Genomic DNA, 22993 nt, shown 5'->3' on the forward strand with positions numbered 1-22993 from the left:
AATGGCTTCACAATAGCTGGAGGGCTTGTTTGCTTGAGGTTTTGTTGAAGAAATTCCATGTGCCTTCAGAGCTTGAGCAACTGCACTGTCAACTGCTTTTTGAAACGAACTTGCACTGGATGGAGTTGATGGGTTGCTGGTGGAGATAAAAGCTGTTGATTGTGAAGGAACAGTTGGTGAGTACTTGGGATTGGTCACGGGATATACATTTTGTTGGGTTTTGCTGACAAAAGCTGTTGGCACACTTGAAGATGTAGTGCTTACTCCGACTTGATTCGGAGAATTCATGTGATTGTTCATCCTCATCTATTCATCCATTTCGAATGATTTGATAGTGGATATTAGTTCACCGTTAGTCATCCCATTCAGATTTGTGGTTCTCTTGATAGTTATTGTGTTTACACTCCAACTGTAAGGAAAAGAGTTCATCAACTTGTGATTCACCTCAGTGTTGGGAATGTTAACACCTGCAGCTCTTACTTTGACCATGAGCTTTCTCAAACCTCTTCACTAAGTCTAGCACAGCCTCACTCTGACGATGGTTGAACATGTTGAATTCTTCCTTCAACAGTGCTTTCTTGTTTTCTCTAATTTCAGCATTTCCTTCAACCATCTCAACAAGAGTTTCCCATAATCCCTTGGCACTTCTGTGTTCCCATAGTGTCTCTGTGATTTCATTTGAGAGACAAACTGTCAGCAACAGAAACGCTTTCTTGTCTTGTGCTAACTTATCCATATCATCTTGATCATAATTCTCAGGTGCCTTTGGTTGTTCCCCAGCATCAGTGCGAGTTACTGGAACATAAGGACCCTCTTCAAAACATCTCATCAAATAAGTTTCAGTTAATGAGATGAAGTTCATGAACCTCCATTTGAAATCAATAAAGTTATCATTTAAGGTCATAAACTTAGGAGGTTTTTGAGGTGTTCCCACTTGATTTTCTAATAGTAAATAACCCTTCAACAATTCTGAATCAGTACTAGCCATGGTATAAGCCTTCAACAAAGCTCAATCTTCAAAACAGTCAACTTTTTCGCTTAAACAGCTTCAAGCGAAGCGAAACGGCTTTCAAGCGAAGCGAAAAAAATCCAAGCGAAGCGAAAAAATCCAAGCGAAGCGAAAAAATCCAAGCGAAGCGAAAGGATTCCAAGCGAAACGAAAAAAATCCAAAAAAGCAAATCTTCCTTGGGATCTGTTCCACCCACTTTTGTCAGTTCAAGTACGATGTTTGGTACAAGGCTTGAGCGAAGCGAAATTTTTATTTTTTTAAACTAACAAACTTGAACCCTATACACACCACTCTTAACACTTAAGACATTCACCAAGAAAGTTTCTAAGACATTTTATGAAGTTTTTGCCAATTCTTTTTGTATTTTTGATAATTTTCTTTGTCAAGAACACTTGAACACTTATTTTCTTCTTTTCAAGATCAAAACCCAAGGTTATGATCCAAAAACCCTCAACTAGTGAACCGAAGCTCTGATACCAATTGTAGGTCCTGAGTCGGGTGGATCTAACAACGTCTTTGGATCAACCTAACTTAGTGCTAGCGGAAATCACACTAAGCAACCAAGAGGTCTCGGATCTTAAGTTTATTTTTGGTTAAGGAAAGGAGAGTGAGTGAGAGAGAGAGAGATAGTGTTTTTGCAAAAAGTTTCTTTTTATATCAACTTTCAACAACTAGCTTTAACCACTAGCATCAACAACCTTGCTTCTCATGGCATGCTTCCTATTTATAGGGAAGCATGCATGAGAAGTAAGGTACTACTAATGCCCAATGGGCTTCATTACAATAGACCGTGGCTCAAACAATGTACAAAATGACCCATCCGTCCAAATACATAATTTAATCAATACAAAAGACTAACTATATAAAACGGGGCCTAACAGTTTGACCAACTTACTCAAAGACTGAGTTTATTAGGTTGCTTTTACTTCAAACATGCCAAATTAAACAAATTGGCTAAACAAATTGGCTAAAAAGGAATGAATAAAAATGGTTGTAAGTAGCCTAAAATGTATAATGGATAGGTTCTTGTTGTGTTTATTGAGCATCTCAAACAAAAATTAGCTAAAAAGGAGCGTGACAAAATAGGCTAACATGTAAAAAAGATTTAATTAAGGCTACTATAGATGCATACAATTTTCTAAATAGTTATATTCAAACATTAAAATTCTTATCATAATATTCTAGCATGAATAAATACGACTAAAAATTAATTACTTACAGCCTCGCGGTATCAATGCGTGTAATAAAGGTGTTGCTCCCCGAGTGGTTAATTACTTGTGACATGAGAAATATAAGTAAAGTATGGTACAGGCCAAGACTATTAGCTAGCTTCAAACGGTTAAGAATCGTCATTCTGAAAGCGATGTTGCGTTTCACAAGACCTCGATTCATTATCTATATTAGGGTTATGTGCATGAATTTTGGAAGCTAGTTCAAGGGATCATGTTTATCTTGCTTCTTATGCTTTAATACATAGCCTACTAAATCGATCATTTTAGTTATAAATTTATTTTATTAATTTAACATATAGTTATTCGTTTAAATCATAACTATTGCATGACTTATTCATAATATTTTTATCTTAATGGACGAGGTAGTTCCACGTAGTGAATGTCATTCTCATTTTTAGTGGGAGGGTAAGGTGGTTAGAGTGTAGAATAAGAATTAGAGTTCAGTACCTTTAAAGTGTAACATTTAGTCGTTAAAAAAAAAGTTCTAGGTACTCCCGCCTCATCCAACTTAAAATGAAACATTTTGATCACTATTACCTACCTTGACCATCTTGCCACATGCATATCTAAGTTAATTGTGTTTTGGTTGTGATTTTAGTTTAGATATCGTCCAAACGCGCCACTAGTTCTCAAAGGAATTACTTGTACATTCAAAGAAGGGACTAGAGTAGGCATTGTTGGAAGAACAGGAAGTGGCAAAACCACACTAGTAACAGCATTATTTCGTTTGGTGGAACCTCATAGTGGAAGAATACTTATAGATGGGCTAAATATTTGCAGTATTGGACTCAAAGATCTGAAGATGAAATTAAGTGTCATTCCACAAGAACCCACCCTTTTTCGGGGTAGTATTCGAACAAATATGGATCCGCTTGGACTTCATTCTGATGATGAGATATGGAAGGTAACTTAAACTTATATACATTCTAATCTTCATAACTTGATATCATGATGCAGTTTAGACTCCTTTACTAATGAATAAGTATACTTGGCTTGTGATTTTTTTTCTTATAAAAATTAAAAATAATAACGTTAAATGCACAAGGATCGAAATTCGCCAAAATGTATTATAATTTACTGTTTGGTAGCCTCTTAACAGTCATTAAGAAGCTACCTCTTAATGGCTCATAGCATCTGAATGGTTAAGAGGTAGCCTTAAGTCTGAAAACATTCAGACTTAAGGCTACCTCTTAACTAGCCTCTTAACCATTCAGACTTAAGGCTACCTCTTAACCATTCAGATGCTATAAGCCATTAAGAGGTAGCCTTTTAATGACTGTTAAGAGGCTACCAAACAGCCCCTAACCCTCTTAAACCATTTAATTAAAAATCATATTGTATTAGATCACAATGTAGTTCTTACTACATTAACATAACTAGGATAGAGCCGTATGATACACGGGTGGTTAAAAACAACAAAAAAAATTAAATTTAATAATATACATGATAAAATATGTTATAGATTCATAAGATATTAATAATGATAAACAAAATTTTACAATTTATAAATCTCCAAAATCCTCTTTGAATACAACATTAGATGTTAACTTAATTGTTTAATGATTTTCTAGTATTATTTACAAGTGAATTAAGAATATATCATTTATAAGTCAAAAAATCCAACACAATAACTATTTAAGTAAAGTTGGTAAGCATCTTTAGTTTGAAACACGAGGTCTGGGTCCGAGACTATCATATTACAAGTTAAGTAACATAGTAATTCATATTTGAAGTATTTATTTAAAGCATTCCACAAAAATTGCTTTAGTCACGCCAGGTCCACCTAAACCTACCCTTGTTTTACCTTCACAAAAGTTGCCCATTTTGGCATATTACGGAACTCACTTGACACCTTTGTATATACAATGCAATAAAATGCATGATTTAAATGGATTTTCAGGCATTAGAGAACTGTCGTCTAAAAGACACGATCAGATGTCTTCCAAATTTGCTAGATTCTTCGGGTTAGTCGATTTTATGATTATATCATATATACTAGCTAGCAAAATCTAAATCATGACTTGGATGATCACTATATATATATATATTTGTTTGTTTGTTAGTGAGTGATGAAGGAGAGAATTGGAGTGCTGGACAAAGACAGTTATTCTGTTTAGGAAGAGTTTTACTTAGAAGAAACAAAATTCTTGTACTTGATGAAGCAACCGCATCCATTGATTCTGCAACAGATGCCATTCTTCAGAGAATCATAAGGGAAGAATTCTCAAGTTGCACTGTCATAACCATTGCCCATAGGGTTCCAACAGTTACAGACAGTGACAAGGTCATGGTTCTCTCTTTTGGTATGTTCAGGCTTCAACATTATTGGATTAATTACACAAGTTTAACAGAATCGGTTTTCCTATTCAAAAAAGCGGATTGTGGCGCAGCTTGTTGCCTGGTTACAATCATTTTTTTATATTAATCTTGTAAATAACTGAACATGTGTTAAATATGATAATCTTTAAAAATACATTACATGCAACTTTAACCCGTTTGACTTGTTTCTTTGTATCAACTTTTTAACTTCAAGCAATATGACCTTGTTGATTTGTAGGGGAAATGGTGGAGTATGATGAGCCTTCAAAGCTAATGGGAACAGATTCTTTTTTTTCCAAGCTTGTAGCTGAGTACTGGCTTAGTTGCAGAAACAACTCTGCTAATAAATTTGATGGCTTTTAGTGAGAACCAAAACATTAATATCTTTTTTTTTTTTTTGTATTTATAATGTTCCTTTCGTTACAAGAATATCCATCCCAAATCTAATTAGTTTCAATATTTTGTTATTCTATGTTTCAAAGATACGTGTGGGGAATCAGTGTTGAAGCTTTGACGAAAACGCCCGGAAGGGGGTGGGGGGACTCAATGCGTATAAATAAAATCATGAACGGTACGCTATGTATAAAAATTTTCAAACAGAAAGGAGTAAATTTAAACTACTAAGAAAGGTGGGAGGGGGGGGGGAGACTCAATGCATATAAAAAAATCATGAACGACAGGGCCAGGCTCAAATTTTTCACCACAAACGGGTGAATTTACACTATGTATAAAAAATTTCAAACAAAAACGAATAAACTTTAACTACTGAGAAAATAAGGGGGGGTGGGGGGAAGCTTAAGTTTCGCCCTTGTGGGGAATAAAAGTAATGTAGATTGCACGTATGCCATTCCAAACTTCTCTCATATCAAGAATTCAGTTTACAATTTTTGAAGCCTCTTTCTTGTTTTATCTCTTCACTAATATTATGATCTAAAAGCACATGTTTTTCATCATAAAAGATCGGCATATAGTCTTAAAACTTTTGATAATTTGAAGGATTTTGATCAAATACAAATGCTAATCATACGTATTAAGTAGTGTAATTATATATACAACATAGCGTAATTATATTGTAGTGTAATTACAACATAATGTAAATACACTACAATGTAATTACATAATTACACTACTTGTATTTGTAATTACACTACTTGATTTGCACAATTAGTACGTTAATTTTATTTGTACGTTAACTTTCCCCTAATTTGAATCCCTTATTTCTGTCGATCTTGTATTTATCAAATAATTTGATTTTGTAAAGACGAAATGTGCGTATGTCTTTGAACTCGATATGTGCATATTTGTAATACTTCTAAACTAATCATTCTTGTGTTTGTATTCTTGATATTGTTTTCCAATATTTTGTAGATATACGAAAATGTCTGGTGATTAATGTAGGTTTCGTAGTTTAGAAGGCCATTCGTGCAAATAATCTGTATGAATAATGTATAATCCCTTTCAGATTAAAGATATTTATGATATTCTCGAAATCTTAATCGGATAATAATATAAATAGCAACAATAAGAATATATCCTGGTGTGCCTAAAATAGACCACAAAATTTTGTTTTATAGGTTTGAAACTGTTATAGTGTTTAGTTGAAATGACATAATGTTTCATGAAAACGTTTTCAGTTGACGGCTAATTCTCGTAGTTGGTTAAAACAGTTAGGGGTTACTATTTTGTTAGCAGGACTTAAGTGTTGTGGTATACTCAAAGAATGGTTCTGGTATACTCAAAAGAATGTTTGTCGGGGATCTTGTGCTTGAATTTCATGCCACAAATGTGGCTCCCACCAATTCCCTTTTACCATTGCATTTACGATTTAAAGCCATTGTTGGTCAGATCTTTTATGAACCTTTTGGATTATCGAAGGTTAGCCGGGAGTTTAAATTGTTTAAATACTAGACCCAATTTAGCTTTCATTATTCAATTTCTTAGTCAGTTCATGAGTGATCCAAGGCTTCCTTACTGGGATACAGCATGACATACTTTTCGTTATGTCAAGGTTACTTGTTCCCGATAATTATATTTTCTAACAACCCCCCGAATTTTACTCTAGCAGCTTATTGTGATTCAGATTGGGCTCCATGTCTAAACACATGGTGATTCGTTAGTTGTGGACAGTCCTATATCTTTGAAGTCCAAGAGAAAAGCGACCATTTCACATAGTTTTGCTAAGGCTGAATACCAGTCAATTTGTCTACTTTTTGAATTCCAAGCGGAGGGCTAACTCCTCTTCCACTTAAATGTGATAGTTAGGTTGCTATTCATATTGTTAAATTTCCGGTTTTTCATCAACAGACTAAACACATTGAGATAGACTATCATTTTGTGCGAGAGAAACGTTAAGATCCATGGTTTAATTCTCTTGTCACAATGTAGTACTTCAAATCAGCTTCAGATTTCTTTACTAAAAGTGTTGCTGGTCTTCCACATATGGATCTTACTTCCAATTTAAGGTTGTATACACCTCTAACTTGAGAGGGAGTTGCCTGAATTGATAAGTTCCTTCGGATGATGTTGTTTGAATCAAGTTCCTCCGTACGATGATATGTGTCATTCAGATCAAGCCAAGTTCCTTCAAATGAACTTTTTATTTCTGTTTTTGTGGAGGTAGGGTCCCAAATACCCGGTACGACCTTTTACTTATTGCGTTTTATGTTTTGTGTTTCTTCATTGGCACCATCCGTGGGACCGGCAACGAGTTACTCTTCGATTTTCGTCTCGGTTCTCAGATCTGTTCATCAAAACTTCTAGATCTATGATTTTTTCTTCCAAGGAAAATCCAGATCTGGAAGTCTACAAAAAGCTTCAAGATCTGTTCTATTAAAGCTCAAAAAGATCCATAGATCTAAAAGATGCTTCTAGATATGTGCCAAAATAAAGCTGAAAAAGATTTGTAGATCCAAAAAACTACCTGATTCGGGCGGTCAAGCCTCCGGATCTGCGATGGTTTTAAATCTTCTCTACTCCAAGATTTAGATCTGTTTTTACACGATTCTGAATCAATTGTTGCAGATCTGGATTTGCAGAGGTTTCTAAGTTTTCAATAGGAAGTTTCATATCTATTCTCTGAAAATTCTATACATCGGGCGGTTACTTACACCTTCATATCTGAAGTCAGCATATGGTTTTTTGTCAAATAATTCAGAATAATGATTATTTGTCAAATAATTTCATATCGGTGGTAATTCTTTTCTGGTGGAAAAATAAGAGCCACGTGATTTCTTTTTGTCTGGATCTGAGAGAGAGCATTCATCGAAATTCGAGAAGAAAATGTGCGTTTTAGAGTTTTTTCTCAATTAAAAGAAGAGAGAAAAATTGGAAAGTCACCATCCAATTAAAGTCTGCAACCAGCACATTTTTCCGATTTGAAAACCGGAATCTTCCGTCACACGTGAATAATTCTGCAACAAGCTTCGCGGTTCCAGCAGGTCGTCTCCACGAGCCGCCGTGCAAGCCCAGGTGGACCAAACCAGATACCGCGAGTCAATAGTGGTCCATGCGGGCCACTGTAGCGTGTCAGCCGTAACGCCACCACGTGAAAGCCCTAGGCGAGTCGAAAGACGACCCCATGCAGGTAAAAAATAGTACATTATGAAGTCCGAAGACGACTCCATACCCTTTGTTCCACGCGGAAACCACCATGCGGGTCGGAAGACGACACCATGTCCTTGGTTTCACATGGAAACCCCATGCGGGTCAAAAATAGTACAGTGCGGGGTCGGAAGACAACCCCATGTCCTTAGTTTCATGCGGAAACCACCATGCGGGTCGGAAGACAATCCCATGCCCCTGGTTTCACACAAAAACCTCATGCGGGTCGGAAAACGACACCATGCGGGTCAAAAATAGTATCGTATGAGGTCGGAAGACGACACCATACCCTCGGTTCCACACGAAAACCACCATGTGGGTTGGAAGACGACACCAGGTCCTCGGTTTCACATGGAAACCCCATGTGGGTCGGAAGACAACACCATATGAGTCGAAAATACTATTGTTTGAGGTTGAAAGACACACCATGTCCTTGGTTCACGCGTAAACCACCATGCGGGTCGAAAGACGACACCACATGCAACAACAATACAAGTTTGAGGTCGGTTCGTGCGATAAGGTGATAGGCATGCTTTAGCGGGCTAACTTTTGTTACCGCGGTTGACTAACGCTCTAACAGAAGGTGACGTGAGGGCATTCCGATGGACAAATACGACTCACCACGGGTCACTAACGCTCTCAGGTTGACTTAACTCTGGCTCCCGCAAAGCTTCTCCGGGCCAACTCCGCTCACCACTGGTCGCTTATAAAAGCGGGTCATCTCTAGAAAGGAGATTATGGTCAAAATTCTCATAATTAAAGATCTAAGTTTTCATTAAAAAGTTTTGGATCTGAGTTTTCCATTCTTTGATATTAAATTAAATGGTTGATGAGAGGTAAAGGGTATTTTAGGTGGTTCACCTGCACCAGATTTGAAATTTTGACCTTGGGAATTCACCGGGATATATATATATATTTTGGTGGTTCACGGTTCTCTAAGAAAAAGTACAACAACAAGCAAAAGATTTTGTCTCATTGAGGGAGACATTAACATGACAGGTGGGTCTCACCTTGTCATCCTCATGCTCAAAGAATTTCTAATGGAAATCTCTCACGCATGCAAGCTGCAGGACGCAAAGAATTTCTAGTGAAAATGGCGGGCAAATAATACGTCATCGCGGGACGCAAGCCGCCGCGAATCAATATCGCGTCATCAAGCAAGCAAGCCGCCGCGTATCGTGTCACTAGGGATGGCAATGAAACCCGAACCCGATAGGAAAACCCGAAACCCGACATAAATGGGACGGGTAATACCCGACCCATTAGGGTTTGGGACGGGTTTGTGAATAGTTTTAAAATTTTTCGCGGGTTTGGGACGGGTTTGGGATTTCTAATGTACCCGATTACCCGACCCGATTACCCGATAACATAAACCTATTTACTCGATTATATACCCGATGTACCCGATATAGGTTATTATATTATATATGTACTATATTCTAAATATATTATTTGTCAAAACTTTTTTTATGTCAACTATTTGAGATATTTTACCTTTATGGTAACCATCTTTGTAATCAATTAGTTATATTTTTTCAAAACCTCGGTAGAAACCCTATGGGTTTTGAGCCGGGTATACCCGACGAGTATTTTGTCAAAACCCGATAGGAAACCCGAAACCCGATGGGAAAACCTGAAACCCGACGGGTAATCACCCGATTAAAACCCGACGGGTTTGGGACGGGTTTGGGATGGACCTTTATAACCCATAGGGAATACCTAAACCCGACCCATTGCCATCCCTACGTGTCACACCCCAAAAACCTTAATATAACAACAGAAGACTTAATCAACCAATTTGGGCGGTGACAGACGCCGTTTAGCCATCAGCATTTAAGCACAACATATTCACATACAAGTTGGACTTTTATTCATTATAAAATGTTATAAAATACGTGTCAGAGTACACGGTTTATTTAAAATACAAGTCCAACATTCAGGTATTACACATGTTTTCCCATATCATCTCTAAGAAGCACCCGCTTTTCCTTTACCTCAAAAACACGTTTAAAATACGTCAACACAATGGTTGGTGAGTTCTCAATTTTTAAAACTTATATTTTGTGAGAAAGCTTTTCCATTGTTTAAAATTATGATTTATCCTTATCGGCACGAAACCAAAAGTCACATCGAAAAAGAGTTTTTGTCCCATGAAAATCCATTAGACCCCTTTCGCTTAACGAAAGTGTCGTTTTAAAATATTTTAGAGCATAACTTTTCTTTGTCAAAACAAAGCCAATAATTATACAAAGTTCCACTTTTTTTATTTCAAAACTACTTTGCTCTTACTGGACTAAAGTTAACACATTACCTCGCCCATACTGGACCAAAGTTAATGCAATACCTTGCCCGTACTAGACCAAGGTCTACTTCCGTTTTAGACACGAAAGTTAATTAAAAACCCGGTCCTCGTTTACGATGACAAGCCAAATGGACCCCTTTCGTTCACTAACTAAAGTGTCTAAAATACGACATTTTAGTTTCTAACAAATTGTGATAGTTATAGACTAGCTAGGAATATAACGAATGTAAGACAATTAAACCTATAATCAAAGCATACAATAATTCGAAATATTTATCATTTTACCCAACGGTGCGACCAGTGATGATAGTGCGTCACCCCGATAGATCTACTAATATTTCTATACCTGCCCAAAAATTAATGATTATAAAGACTGCGTATCTTCGCACCAGCTCGACCACGTTAGTTAACGTCGGTCAAATTTAAAGTCATTACAATACCACAATTGCCAAATAAAATGTGTTTTGACCCAAACGTGTTTTCCCTCAAAAACATTTATAAATCATTTAAAAGCATTGAAAACGGTAGGGATTTATGAGAAACTCACATTCATCTCAGTACAATTAACATATACGAGGTGACACACAACCAATTGATGCAGGGTCTTAGTAACAGTCATCAAATGATAACTGGATTCCTCCTCGCGTACGGTTCGAGTATAGAAATCTGCATAAAACCCATATGCAATGCGATCCGGACATACCAACGCGTTCGTTTTTGAGTCATGAACGTTTCTCCAGTCTCGGATAGTTCATACGACACCCCAAAACCTACATGCAACTCGTTTTAAGAAACTATTTTCGTTATAAAATCTGACCAGTAAATTACGAAGCTTATAACTCACCATCCAGAAATCTAATCATCGATTCCTTTGGTGGAATCAAAGATCTATGTGTTAGGAAGGCTCACCAAATATTTTAGCTCGATCCGACGGTCCGATCTCCGAGAATCTGCATTTCTTTAGAACTGCGTTTTCAAAATTCGCCCAGCGAGCTAAACACGAAAACGGGTCGAAACCCAACCTAAACTACTCCGATCCTCATCTCCACCGTCCAAAATGATTATCTATGGGTTATGAACCCTCTTCGCATTCGGGACATCAAAAAATGGTTCTGAGTAAAAGACAGATTTTGGCCGCCACCAGACCACCACGACGGACAACCATCGACCACCGCGCACCACCGTCGGAACGCCACCGGCCACCTTGAAGAGATCCTCTAACCTATCTCTACCCTCTCTCTCTAAAATGCAGATATTATGATTGATGAATGAATTAAAAGTGGGGATAGCCCACTTATATAGGTGCGATTTTAAACAACTTTTACGATTATGTTTCATTCTCTCGCTTTCAACAATCCCGGTACTTCAAGTGGCGTTGTATTTTCCAAATACATTTCGTCAAAATATTTATTCCGTTCCCGACTTAAATTTGTCTTGTTAACCTATTATTTCCGCTAATAAGTTATTATCGATCGTTTCCAGGTGTCGGTTTTGTGCTACTCCAAACTTAATAAAATTAGTGTAGTTGTTTTGCCCAAAAACAACCCATACAAACTTATGGTGTCTATTCGATTTATTTTATCCAAATAATAATTCTCGAATATGGAGATATTATTAACTTTTACGAGCTCATCGGTATATGTGCTTTAACAACCGTGTTCGAAAATACTAAATTGCATTTCCCGGCTTCGTTATAACTCAAAATTGAGTCACATTTTCGCCTTCGTTCTCGGTTTTCAATCCATACACTATACAGTTTGGTCCACCCATGGGTATTTTCTCGAATGTCGGGTTGAATATTCGCGGGTAGAAACTATTTGGCATGACTTCACATGTGCTTTCCTTTATATATATATATAGGATAGATCTTGCGAGAAGTGATTTTATAGCGAGAAGTGCGAGAAATAGATCTAGACTATTGATCATGTGCAATCAATGGTATAGATTAATAGTGGCATAGTTGTAATTAGCAAGATAATATAATAGTTTTATTTCTTTAGTAAAAAGGGTGCATTCGTCTTTTGGGTATAGGGTCAGTCAATTCTAACATACGTTAGGAAGATGAGTTCCCCTTTTTCATGCCCTAATCATTAATTAACACCCATCGTCATGATCAATTTCCAGAACAGTTTCCCCATTTTACACTGATAATGAAATCCCAAAATCTTCAATATCCAACCCACTGATCAATTTCCAGAATCTCAATCTCCAACACACTGATTGGTTATATATACTAAGGTTAGCATGGTGTGTGTGTATATATATTTTTAACAAGTCGATATAGCTAGTTTTTAGGAATCAATATACCAAGTTCGTAATCTGAACATCAAATTCATTGATGCGTAGATTAATTTGGGAAAAACTAGGGTTTTTAAAAAAAATAGATTGGGAAAATTTCTTAGATTTTCATCTAAAACGTTTAGTCAACATAATCGTTTATGGTGCTTATTTCTTTAACATATTTTTTATGAAAAATCCTTTAGGAGTTTTCTAGTATAAAGCTACACGTTTGGTTAGTGTAATGATCTGTATATGTATACAGATTGCGTAGGATTATTTTCAAATTATGTGGGATGTGTAAGATTATCTACTAGAGTAATAATGTTTGGTTAGAGTAATGATATGTATGTGTATCTGCATAGGTAGTGTATGGTTAGTCTGCAAATCATGTAAGTTGTGTAGGTGCTAATCTGAGTATACATTCTGTTATGTGTAGGTTGTGTAAGGTTTATCTGCAAATTGTGTAGGCTGTGTTGGGTTTGTCTGCAAATTGTGTAGATTGTGTTGGTGTTAATTTGAGTATACATTCTTTTAGGTGTATGTTGTGTAGGGTTTGTCTGCGAGTTGTGTAGGTGTTAATTTAAGTATGCATTCTGTTATGTGTATGTTGTGTAAGCTTTATCTGCAAATTGTGTAGGCTGTGTAGGGTTTGCACGCAAATTGTGTTGGTTGTGTAGGTGTTAATTTGATTATGCATTTTGTTATGTGTAGGTTGTGTAAGGTTTATCAACAAATTGTGTAGGCTGTGTAGGGTTTGTATGCAAATTATGTTGGTTGTGTAGGTGTTAAGTCGATTATACATTTTGTTATGTGTAGGTTGTGTAAGGTTTATCTACAAATTGTGTAGGCTATAGGTATTACTTTGAGTTTGAATTACGTTATGTGTAGGTTATTTAGGAGTTAACTTGCATATGTGTAGTTAATGGTCATGTAGGGATATGTTGGCTACATATGTGTAGCCTCTATAATTGTCTGGTTATGTCATGATATGTATGTGTAAATATGTTGCAATATCTCTGCACAACCATTAAAAAAATGTTAAAAAGTTCCTGCACAATACATTATGAATAATATGATAATCTATGTAGGTGATATTATGAGCAACTGTAGAATTTGTAGGTATATTCTACATCTTACTTACAATGATGAGTCATAACCTAAACATATCAAAATGAACGAATTGGCTAACATGTCAAAATTTATTTAAGTATATGTCAAATTGGGTTTAGTCGGCACCAATGTTTTTTTTACTTGAATTTTATAAATATTTAATGACTTTAATAAGAATAACTATATTATAACAACAATAAAACTTTTTATTTTCTTCATATTTAAGCATTTGATATGAGTACGAATGTGCACTCCTATTATCTGTTTAGTTGTATGATGATTTGTTTACACGTTGTATAAATTTATTATTTATACTGTTTGGTAACAATATATTTAGTATGGAAACTAGTTACATTAATGTTTATTTTTTTAAATAATTTTTTTTGTTTTATAGTGGAAATGAATGACTGATTTTGCTTTCAAAGGGTACCCGACAAAAAGAGAGGCTTAGTCCAGACATCAACTAAAGAATTATATATTTTGGAGCTTCTTAGTTCAGGATGACATTTTGTATAATGAAGGAATATGTAGAGAATGACTGGTTTGTTTATTGGTATTAACACACTTATGGGACTTAGTGTGTTGTTAAGATATATTATAAGTTGAATGATTTTTTGTTAATTGGTTTTGACTCGTTTAAGTGATTTGAAAAAGTTTGAGCTCCTAAGTACTGAGCAAATTTTATGATTTAATAATTTTGTGAAACCGGTTAGTAACCAATATAAGTACTTTATTTCTAGTTGGTACAGGTGGTTAAGTTATTATGTGTGTCTTGGATTCATAATATTTGTGTGTATGTTGTTGTTGGATTTGGTTGAAGTTTAATCTTTGTAAAAGGTATGTTGCACAATTGGCTAGCAGAAAATTTTTCGTCAAACCAAGATGTGCTAATAGCTCAAGAGAATTGTATAATAAAATCTGGTATTGCAGCTTACTTTGTTGTTATATTGTACACACTACACAACATCTGGTCAAATTAACAAAAAAAAATGGTGAATGTGTGCAAATTTTGTCTATACATTCATAAGTGAATGGTTAAAATTTTTTACCATAATTAGTACAATAACTATGTGTAAGAAGACAATTTAATGGGATCAAGCACTATACTTAATTGTGCACTAAGTCCTACACTTCATACTATTTCCTAAACAATAAACATGTTATTAAAAAGCAAACAATTTAATTGACACCATACCATTACACAACAGATATATAATTACATATACCATGATTTAACATAATTTCAATGTTCATGCACTGCATAATATTACCAATAGCGCTTGTGAAACATCACACACAATTTCCTACACTGCACAACTGCTTAAACTACACACTACATATTAAAAAGGTTTTTAAAAAAAGAGCTAAGATTGATCAGCATGTGAGTTGACTTCATTTTTGTTCTTAATTTGCATTTGCAAGAATCATGGTCGTACGTATACTTTTCACGTGTTTGATACTGCATCTTTGGTTTTTTTCCCCACAGCTTTGTCACCCGGCCAGTTAAGCAACAACTAGTTACGCAACCTTTATTTCTTATTCCTTTTGATGTTGAGAAAGAGATGGTTTCTGTTTTAGATCAAAACACAAATTATAAGAAAAACAATAAATATGCTTGCACATATATTGCACATATGCATATGATTCATAAAAAATAAGGGTAGTCAGATAATATGTACTACGAAAAAAAACAAGCGCGTACTTCTTGTAAGCATACATCATATTATAAAACACGTACGCTTGCACATATATTGCACATAGTTTACTTGTTTTGTGGAAGATAAAGGGAAAAACAAAGAGGTGAGGTTGATGAATGTAGAAAAATCTAAGAGTTTTATAATGATAAATTTCAGGTAAGCATCCAACTTATAGAATACGATCTCTTATATTAAACTAAAAACTAAAAGCTAAAAACAATTCACATTGGATGTCTATTAAATGCTGCAAAAAAAAAAAAAAGAAAAAAAGATGTCTATTAAGTGATTATCACGTATAAAAATAAAAATAATGGTAATGCAATAACATCCAAATTTTGATATACAGATGGGCATAATCATCCTATCCTATTGAGCTAGAAACAGACGTTAACAAAATTGAAATTAATTTAAAGGAATCGGATGAAACCTGCTGCTGCAAAGATTGATTCGATGTATCATCATACTTATAAAATTAGGGCATGCTGAATTAGTTAAAATCGATCTTGATTTTGGGCAGAATAATATTAAGCATAATCGACTATTGCGAAAATTCACTATCGAATTAGACATCTTTGATTCAACATGAATCTTCTGCTGGATATTGAAATAACGACGGTGGTGCTAGAAATGGTGGATTGTGAAGAGAGAAGTTTTTGTGTTCTTGAAAGGTTAATTCATATAAACATAAAATAATTAAAAAAAGGCAAAAAAAAAAAACCTAAACCTCTAACAATTAATATTTACCAAATATAAAATTAGTATATATTATCAATATATCCTTATATATACTTTAAATGGAAAATAAAAAGAAAAGATGTGATTAGTTGTAACTAGTTCTCGTAGTAAAAATATTTCTAAAATGAACCAATACCTATATATATATATATATATATATAGGGTAGGGTTAACGTAAAAAATTATAGTTTTGTGAGAAGAATAAGAATGAATTTAGGCCATTGGATATATGATCTAGTGGTTGAGATTGGTAGTTTTTAAAAACTTGTATAGTTTCCTATTTGTATGGTATAGTCTCCTATTTTGGTGGTTTGTTTTATTTAAAAGGCTTTTCGCACTTCTCACAAAACAATTGTTTTTTATTTGAACCATTTTCTATATATATATGACCTTCATTCTTAGAATAAAATAATAGTTTAACTTACGGTCTTAATTTCTCACTTAACTCGCCCTAAACATGTCTTAATCCGATTATGGAATATAATAATACTTTTTATTTTGCCGGGTGTCACACAACGCCCCGTCAACTTGCATGCGCGTCGCAACATATTCGCACTACGCCGCCATGCATGCGCACGCCGAGAGTCGTCGTCACGTCGCCATGCATGCGCGCGCCGCGAGGCACAGTCACGCCGCCATAAATGCGCGCGCCGCGAGTCACCATCACGCCAGCATGCATGGGCGCCGTCACGGATCTAAACTTCGCTACTTTGCATGCATGTTGTTGCGGATTCTCACTCCGCCATCATGCATGTACCCGTGTTACAACAAGGGAATTCACACCTGCGGGTCGCACGCTTCATGGAACAAAACCAGTCATGGTGGACAAAAGCTGCAGTTCACTTTCGCGCGAGGCGGGTTAACAGCAGTCTTTGCGGCAACTATCGCGCTCTGGCGTAACACCACTATAGGCCATATGCGCAACATCGATCACTACAAGTCGTATGCGCGCATCTCCCCTTCGTACTATACCTTACTCACCAGACCCCTTCTAACAACTTTGAGAGAAATCTCATTCAATTTATTCAAGCCATCAAGTGATGCAGTTCAAGATTTTAGACGGGAAAGTGATGAATGAGCATGCATACTCCCACGTGCGTGTTTTGGCACGCCAACTACGTTCACCGCGGGTCACTTATGAACGCCGCGGGTCACCTATGAACATTCGCGGGTCACTCATGCAAGTAAGTGGATCAAAACGACGCCCTCCGCAGCCTCATGAAAGCACCGACATCTGTGGCCACGTGAAATATCTGGCGTGTCAATTGTGGACCCCGCGAGTGACATTCACTCCTGTCACCGCCGACCACATGCAAGCGCCGTGGGCCGGGACCAAAGCGTCGCCTGCCTACGATGGTATCGAGAAAAGCTGCGGACGGGTAAATTTCGAACAAAGCTGCGAGTCTCTTTTCTGGCTTCTGCGACCCGTAACCAAAGCTTCGACGGGTTACCTTTTGTTTCGGCATGACGTGAGCAGGGTTCCGAAGGCTCAATCCCGACACCCGCAGACGCATAACATGCATACCCCGCCATGCGTGTGTCGGCACACCAACTCCCCCACCACAGGGAATATCGCGGTTCACTCAAGAACGCCGGTGGGTCACAACTAGTCACCGCGGATGAAATAGATACTCTAGAGCATTCATATAACGTTTAATAGATATAAATCCCGTGTACATTTTATTTAATATTTTATTAGTTTTGTTCGGTTTTGTTTAAGATTTGTATACTACTAACATGGTTTGTATTTTAGGTTCCGAGTTTCAATTGTGGTGAAAAGAGGGCGAAAATGAGCGAAAACAAGCTAATGGATGCTTAGGATTGTTTGATGAGTTTTATTCCATAGTTTCCTTGATTATTGTTTGTCATATGATAGGTTGCTTTAGGTCAATTACTTTGTGTTCTTGATTATTTTATGACTGATTTTATGATAAGATCATAGGAATAATATTGTTAAATAAACTTAAGTGTGCTGCTAACCTAAAATATGTAAAGTGCTAGGTTATTGATAGATCTTTATTATTTAATCTTGCTAGATTTAGTTCTTCGTAAGGAGTCCATCTAGGGTTAATTATCTATTATTTTCTATCAAATCAATTAAATATATTAAATTGCCTTTGATTTCCGCGTTGTAAGGTAGGATTTCGTATAAATGAACTAAATCATAATTAATTAGGTGACCGTAAAGGAACTTGATTTTTAATACTAGTGTGTGTTAAAACTTGTTAGAAACCCATAGGTGTCTTCTTAAGAAGGGTCAGGGGTCCTGTTCGGGTTTTCTTTTAAGTGTTTATTTTACGATCCCAGTCCATAACTAAATATTTTCCCGGGTTAATTCATAACTGAAATTTAGGGGATTCTAGCCTAGATAGTTTTCTCATCATCATCTTATTTTAATTAACAAATTTTTGCTTTCGTTTAAATTACTTGTTTTCTTAATTAGTTTTTAATTATAGTATTAAATTAGTATTTTAAATAAACCCCCCCCCCCTCAAACAATTATAAATTAATAAGTCGTGTTTGTAGTTGAGTCTAATTAGCTAGTAAACGTAATTTAGAGAGTCTCGTGGGGTCGATATCCAGACTTACTTAGTTTTACTAGAGTCGATCGGTTCACTTGCCGATTAGTAGTTTAGTCGAGTTTTAGAGAGTCTAGAGTATTACTTAATGTTTATTTTTAGTTAATTTAGTTAATAATTATTAAACTACTTCAAGCACATCAAACACCAACTATCGGTTCCGACACCCGCGGTGGACTAACTCCAGTCGCCACGGGTCACTAACGAACGACGGCAGTTTTCATTCGGACACTGCGGATCGCACGCGCGGGCTAACGGATCAACTACAACGGCCGTGAGTGATTAACATGCTCCAGTGGGTTAACTCCAGCCTTCACGTGTCTCTTACAGCCTCCGGAAGTTCAACTTCGATCACCGCGAATCACACCACGAACCAACAAAATGTTTTGATGTTCAACCCGCCACAATGATGTTCTTTATGGTGATACTCTTTTGTATATTACCCAGATTTTCAAACAAAAAGAAGAATTGGAAAGAGGAAAGGCAAAATATGGAAACAAGTGACACGTGAAAGTTATAGGTTTTCCAACAAAAAGGAATTAATCTTCAAAATTTCAAAATAGGCCATAAACTTTTGCATCATAGTTATTATGATAACAAAATAAGGGTTTAGCTATTGACATTCTAACCCTTTGGTTTATTACAAGTATAACAAGTGTTGAAGTCTGCTACGGAAGATCCTTGCATTCACATGTTTGCAAGTTCCTCAAGTAAGTGAATTACTTCACAAGTTTTATAACAACCTCAAACTTTTCGCCTATATTGATTTTGGTTTGTATAACAAACAAAATAAAACAAAACGAAAAGTTTGAGTATATAAGATTTGCATGCAAAAGTTGCACAAAAAATTATTAAGTGCTTATGTTAATGCAAAACATATGGCTACGCGCCAAACTTAAAGGTTGGGAATCCTTATAAACCTGCACGGCTACTCGCCGAATATTAGGTTTGGCACACCTCATAATTCGCCTAAGGATAGAAGACATCTAAATATAAAGGTTGAGAATCCTTATAAACCCGCACGGCTACGCGTCGAATATTAGGTTGGGCACACCTCATATTTGCCTAAGGATGGAAGACATCCGAATATAAAGGTTGGGAATCCTTATAAACCCATACGGCTTCGCGTCGAATATTAAGTTGGGCCACTTCATAATTCGTCTAAGGAAGGAAGACATCCGAATACAAGACCGGACGCGCTCCACTCCGCTCAACACGTCATCATGATTAAAACCTCTTACAACCCGCAACAAAGTAGAAATATATGCAAAAGAAGTACATTTGGGAAGCACCGGGTCGGAAAAACCGTACAAGCACTCCTAATAAGTCCAGAACTCCACCTAACCGCTTGCACGCCCAGGAGCAGCACTGGACTGGGGGGACTTGTGGAGGCAGGGTCCCAAATACCGGTACGACCTTTTATTTATTGTGTTTTATATTATATATGATATATTATTATTGTTTACTAACCAATGCCCAATGAGCTGGGGGGAGGGGGGGTTGTGGATGTAACCTCTAACCGGGCTTGGCCCATTAAGGTTAGGGTTTCATGATGGTAGCCATGGTATTACTATATAAGGGGTCTTTATCTTTCATTTGAGGGATCCTTTCTTGGACACTTGGTCTCCACATATATTTTTGTGTCTGTAAACAAGAGGAAACTCTTAGCAGTCACCTCCACTCCCCCCACCTTTCCATGCCAGATCTCGAGCAACTGGAGAAGAAGACGAAGTCGTGGTTCGTTCATTTCGAAGACCGAGGAACATTGCAACGGATCCGGGTCAGGTTCGTTTTGTGTTTCTTCAATTTTGTTTGTATATAAATACAACACTTATAAACATATTTGATTTAATGCGAAATTAGAAAATTCCTCCAAGTCTGTCTATACTTTTACACTTATGTACTAATTAAATGTGACAAATGGTCTATGTTGGCAGGTCTAAAACACCTCCTTGGCCACAATCGGTAGATTTTTCTATGAATGTATCTTAACTTTTTGAACCAAAAGAGCCTTCTAACGGTGAAGTATTATACTACATATTAAAGGAGAAGGCCTGCTACAGTAACTGTCCAATCAATAATTGTCATGTAGCAGCCACTAAGTTTTTTTTTTTTAATATTTTGAAATCTGTTTCAATATTTATTCCTTTGAAAATAATAAAGATAGCAAAAAAGTAAGTTAGTGTGGTGGTTTAGTTGGATTGTTGTAAAATGGATGTCTTGGGCTCGACCCTAAGCTAAGCTGTTTATTATTTATTTTTTTTGTATTTGTGTTTTCCTTTTGTTTTTTTGTTTTTGTTCTTTTTTTTTGTTTTTGTTTTTTTGTTTTTTAAATAGATTTCATACAAAATCAAGCAATGAAAAAGTAAGGGGACGTGATGTTTCGTTTTTAATTTGTTTTAAATACATTATTTTGAGGAACTATTTTTTAGGTTTACTTTTGGTACCGTAAAGAACGTAGCCGATACCAACCGAATTCGCGCAAACTTACGGAAACAACGTCCGACCAACATAACAGCCCGGCGCAACGCGTCGGGTGACAGCCTAGTAAAGATTAAAGAAGGAAGAATTACGCGGGTGGTCCTTTTAGTATGTTTATATTACGGTTTTGGTTGCTAAGTTTGATTTATTTCACTTTTGGTTCTTATTGTTCAAGCAGATAGTCAGGTGTAATAGTTTTGAGTTTTAGCCCCGGAATTGGATGGTCGTTAAAGTTTATGTTGTTCTTGTATGAATGTCCAGGTAATCCAACCCTAACTTGCTTTCGACCTTGATAACTCACCTTGTTGAATTTGAAGGATGCGTGGGACTTGGTTACTTTATAATAATGAACCTTTAGGCTCACCAGGTTCATATATAAAATTGCAAGAGCAATATACAAAATTTGCTTCATTGGTGATTAAATGTTACAAATAGAATAAGTATAAGGATCAATAGTGTCAACTAGTAAAGTAGAAGGGCTGAGTTGTAATAAATGTATAATTGGATATTGTTAAATATAGTTTAGCTAACAGAAGGGATGTCAGTGAAACCCGAATCCAATGGGAATACATGTAACCCGACATAATTGGGGCGGGTAAAACCCGTCCAATTAGGGTTTGGGGTGGGTTTGTGATTTCTAAAATACCCAATTAGCCGATCCGACTACCTGATAAGATTAACTCAATTACTAGAATATATACCTGATGTACCTGACACACGACTTTATATGTATTAAAAGTTTATTTAAATCCCTTTAATTTAGTATTTTATTCTTCAATTTATGGTTTTTCACCAATTCTGTCTGCAAGTTTTACACTGAGCTATCCTGCAAATAATTTACACCAAAACTTAGTAAAGTTATTGAATCAAAATCCAAATATCAATCGATCTGGCTGCCACACACCTACATCGCAACTCATGCTTAGGTGTTTTGGAAAGTTATTTTTTAATGATTCATTGTCTAAAGAAAAAGAGTTGTATAATTTGTCAAAACCCAATAGATACCCAACGAGTAACCTAAACCCGACGGGTTTGTACGATATCTGATGGCGTTGGGACGGGTTTTACAAATAGAGCATGCACTTGAGAATGCTTAAACCCAGCCCATTACCATCCCTACGTGGTTAGCTTGGATTTGCTGATACCTTCCCTCTTTGAATTCTCTTCTTCGTTTCCAAGCTAAAATTAAATGAGGAGATCAAATATCTGTTACACATTGCTTTGCATGTGCTTAACAATGATCATCATGATCACATAAAATAGAAACAATATCACTTTATGATAAATATAAACCCCCAACAAACGAATTTCAGCATTACCTTCTTGTTGAAAGACAATAGAAGACAGAGAACTAAACCCTATGATATCAACCAGTAGTCGTCTTTACGTTGACGATTGCATGTCGTATAACATCGTCTCGTTAGTCTTTGGCAATTTTATATATAAAACTTATAGCATTTTTAATAATAAAAAAAGTATTAACGCCAACATATTTGCACACGCTTAGACATCCATTCATCAAATTTTAATTACTTGAAGATTACTGACGTTGAAGTCTCTAACTCTATATCTTTCCCCTTCTCCAAATTTTAGATGTTTCACCTATTTTTCTTTCCATGTCAATTTCCATTTCCTTCAAATTATAGAG

General features: G+C 36.1%; 1 pseudogene across 1 annotated transcript in view; it reads left to right on the top strand.

Moving 5' to 3' along the window:
- Positions 1–4924, top strand: part of LOC143587316 (ABC transporter C family member 8-like) — a 45162-nt pseudogene extending 40238 nt beyond the window's left edge. Inside the window, exons 10-13 of the transcript XR_013144865.1 lie at positions 2841–3146; positions 4143–4206; positions 4306–4545; positions 4800–4924. The product of XR_013144865.1 is annotated as an ABC transporter C family member 8-like (transcript). The remainder of the gene's footprint in view (positions 1–2840; positions 3147–4142; positions 4207–4305; positions 4546–4799) is intronic.
- Positions 4925–22993: the final 18069 nt, after the last annotated feature.

This window comes from Bidens hawaiensis, unplaced genomic scaffold (assembly GCF_021521415.1).
Source record: "Bidens hawaiensis isolate Kalapana, Puna unplaced genomic scaffold, B.hawaiensis_p1.1 tig00035450_1, whole genome shotgun sequence".
NCBI classification, from domain to species: domain Eukaryota; kingdom Viridiplantae; phylum Streptophyta; class Magnoliopsida; order Asterales; family Asteraceae; genus Bidens; species Bidens hawaiensis.